A 4,335-nucleotide genomic window follows, 5' to 3' on the forward strand; every position below is an offset into this window, starting at 1 on the left:
CTACGGATTATAAAGCTTGATAAAAAATTCAGAAAACGGTAAAATACCTCTAATGTTCCCAAAACATGTTCTAGAGTCATTACATTTTGAAGTAAAATAATAAAAAAATAAGTGTCATAGGCACTTTAAGTTATTTTTTAGTATTTAGAATGACTTGAGCGCCATGTTATCACCTTACGCATCTGATCAAGATTTTTCTTTGCAATTTCCCGCGCCAAGTCAAGGTTTTTCAAACTTCTGAACGATAATATTAACAGAACCCTTCTTTACTTAATAGGAAATTGCCAGACTCAATTCTAAAAAAAACGTTTCACTGCAAACGCATCTCTTAGAATTTCGAAATAAAACAAAAGCGGGGAATGGAAATCAGTGAAACATTCTTCCTTTTCAGGATTGAGTCTGGCAATTTCCAACTGAGTAAAGCCGGGACTAGAGGAGTGCGATGCAAGTTGTCCACGCCTGAAATAATTTTATCACATCCATCACCCGGCGCCGCCCGCTTCATCTGTCGCTCGCTCAAAAACATACGTTTCAGCTTCGCAAAGGGCTGCTATTGGGAAGCATTTGTCGTAATTTGACCTATTTGGTTGTTTGTTTGTAGTTGTGTTCAGTTAAACTTCATTCTATTTAAACCCAATCCGAATTGACGTATTTACTTGAATTCTCATGTAGAGAAGAAACGTTAGTCAACTCTCTCTCACGATACCGAAGGCCCGCGCTGAACTTCGTCCAAGAGCGAAAGAAAAGAAAAACCTCGTTGGTAAACACAGTTTTTAAATAGAAATGAAATTCACTGAGAACTGAAATCCGAGAAGACTTCAAATAGGTGACATTTTATGCTTATTGAAAAGCCATGTGCGAAGAAATACTAGAATTCTGAGTTTTTGATCATAATGGTGGCCGTCCGCAAAAAGTTCTGCTTGAACTTTGTTTGGAGAAGAGTATGATAATAAGAACATTTGCTGTCAGATGCGATTATTAAGCAAACGATGCACGATTCCTATATCTGGAAACGGACTGCAAAATCATTGTTCACTCTCAGTAAAACTCAAGAAAAGCACGATGCTCATCGCATGTTATCCAGCACCAGGAAAATACCTATGAATCAGTCTGTTTTCCTGAGTGTTTTTCTATAGGTTTCCCGTGCGCGCGAACGCAGCGCTTCCCAAGTGTCTTCCCGCAGAATAACTAAGGATAAATGCCATGAAAACATGATGTTTGTGATTGTTTTCCTGCTCCACGAAAACAGTAGTGTATAGCTTGTTTTCCTGAACGTTTAACTATAGTTTTCCCGAGCGCACGAAAGCAGGATTTCAGTTTCCTAGCGTTTTACCGCAGAATTACCAACAGCGAATGCTTTGAAAACATGATGTTTTTTATTGTTTTACTGCTCCAAGAAAACACTAGTGTATGACTTATTTTCCTGAACTTTTTTCTATAGCTTTCTCAAACGCGCGAACGCTGCATTTGCCAAGCGTTTTTTCATGATCACAGAGTTACCAACGACCGTGACTAGGTGATGAAGACGTGTTGTTCGTCTATTGTTTTCCTGCTTTATAGAAACACTCGCGAACAGCTTACATCATTTTCGTATAAGGTTTTCTGTAGTTTCCTTGAGCGCACGAGCGCTACATTTTCCACACAGAGTTACTAATAGTGAACGAGAAGGAAACACGATGTTCGTCGATTGTTTCCTTGCTCCGAGGAAACGTTAATGAATTGTTAGTTCTCCGTAACGTTTTCCTGCTGTTTTCATACGCGTCCGGACGATGCATTTTTAAAGTATTTCATCCGAGAAATGCTGACCGTCAACGCCATGAATACAAGATGTTCGTCGATCATGATCATTATTTCCGCCTCTTAATCCTGCTCCATTAAAACGCCAGTGGATATTATGTCTAATATTTAGAATATTGACCATGACTGGGTCATTTGAGGCAACTCAGTGGATTGGGTCTATTCAGGCAGTTGGGTCACTTCCACTGATTGGGTCGAACAACGATTAACCGAGCGACGGTAAACGCGGGAAAATGCATACCTTGCACGAACTCACCGTTGCAGAAAACGCCAGAAAGTGCGTGCTTTCTGGTTAACTTCAGCGAACACAACGTTGGAATGCAAAAAAACTGCTGCAGAGTACATTTTACTTTCCAGAGGTTAACCGAACAGCAATGAATGGTAAAACGCCGGAACTGCGTTTGAAGGAAGTTTCTCGAATTGGTCATCGCGGAAAAATGTTGGAAATGCATGCTTTCGACTCGAAAACTCTTGAACATTTTCGTTCACCCGGCGAAAACTGGTCGCGAATAGAAGAAAATATGATACCTTCTATGCGTTACACGAACGGCAAACACAGGAAAACATTACGTTTTTTCGTATTTACACTCATTTAACCTTCCCGGAAAATGCGTGTTTTCAGCCGTTTACTCCGGTAAATACATTGTTGTTCGGTAAGAAAATGCCAATGAACAAAACGCAAACAAGCTGTTTGCCTTGCGTTAACCAAGGGTTTAATGCCGGAAAATGAATCCTTTACCTGCATTTATCGCGGGGGAAAAGTACCGAATAATGTAACGATTACTGAGATTCACTGTGATGAAAACGCACAGAAGACGTCGGATTTTCCGTATGCAAAACACGGATAAACGTCAGTAAAATGCCGTGTTTTCCGTGAATTCAACCTTCGTTTTCCGAAAGGCGAACGCTAGATTTTTTGCCCTGTGAGTTTCTGCAAGTACATTGATTGCAAAAAAAAATGTCCTTATGTATTACTTGTATGTAGTGGTAGCTATATGGGTTACTAATTCTGTATCTGTTCTTTTTCAGCGAAACTCTCTGGATATCTTGCTCATAAAATAAGGCATTTTTTTGTTTAAAAGCTACCTTCTAATTGCACGCCATTCAGGCTTAGACTGTTTCAGAGTCACAAGTTGTTTGATAAAAGTGAACAAAGCTACTGGATTGGATAACATTCCTGCACGTTTGCTCAAGGACGGAGCCCCGGTTATTTCGGAGTGTCTGACTCACATAAGTAACCTTTCCTTTTCATCTGGAGTGGTGCCGAACGACTGGAAGACTTCAAGAGCTGTTCCGTTGTTCAAGTCCGGTAACAGAGTAGAAATGGTAAGTATCGTCCCATCTCTATTCTCCCAGTAAATTCTAAGATCGCGGAGAAAGTCGTATATCATCAATTGTTTAATTATTTAAACGCAAACAATCTCTTGTCGTCCTATCAATCTGGCTTCCGGAAGAATTTCTCCACTGAAACAGCTGTCACCTTTTTTGTGGATGAATTCCATAGAAATATGGATAATGGTCTTCTCACTGGGGCGGTCTTCATTGACCTGATGAAGGCCTTCGATACGCTAGACCACCATATCCTTGTAAACAAGCTACAGAGATATGGCATATGTAACAGAACTCTTCTTTGGTTTTCTAGCTATTTGCTAGGCCGTTCCCAGTGCGTAGAGGTCGACAAAGCTCTCTCCTCGCCCTTGGATATAGCTTCTCGCGTCCCTCAAGGGTCAATTTTGGGGTCCCTGCTCTTTATATTGTACATAAGCGACATGCCTCCTGCATCTGCTTCTCGCAAGTTCTGCTTTATGCAGACGATACAGTGTTGTTTTCTTACCACTAAAACTGCTATTGAGTTAGAAGCAAACCTAAACAACGATGTCAACCATATTTCTTCGTGGTTAGAAGAAAATAAGCTTTTTTAAATATGAGCAAGACTGAATATGTGATATATGGCCTACATCAACGGCTTAAGCGGGAGGATAGTGTAAACTTATCCTGCAATGGATCTTCCTTGACAAAATCCGAGTCTTTCAAATATCTTGGCGTTGTAATTGATCAGCACTTGAGTTTTAAAAACCATATTGAGCGCGTTGTCAATAAGGTCTCAAGGAAATTGGATGTTTTTAGGCGTCTGAGAATTTCTATTCCCATGGCTGTTGCTGAACGCCTTTACAAGACGATGATTTTACCTGTTTTTGATTACTGTGATGTGGCCTGGCATGGCTGTGGTAAAGCTAATTCTGATGTACTCGAGCGCTTACAGCATAGAGCTGCAAAGTTGATTTTACCAAATTCTGGTCTGGATACTAAAGAGCTAAATGCTACTTTGGGTATAGTACCCTTGATCAATAGACGAAAGCTTCATATTGTCTTGTTAGCTAGAAAATGCCTTGATGGCTCGGTACCGCCTTATCTGAATCACTATTTTAATTTAAATACTTCTATACACACGTTTGCGACTAGACGCTGTAATGACATTCATCTTCCAAAAGTCAACCTTGAGGTCGCCAAGAAATCTTTTTATTTTACAGGCGCGAT

The sequence above is a fragment of the Stylophora pistillata genome, chromosome 5 (assembly GCF_964205215.1).
Source record: "Stylophora pistillata chromosome 5, jaStyPist1.2, whole genome shotgun sequence".
Taxonomy (NCBI): Eukaryota; Metazoa; Cnidaria; class Anthozoa; order Scleractinia; family Pocilloporidae; genus Stylophora; species Stylophora pistillata.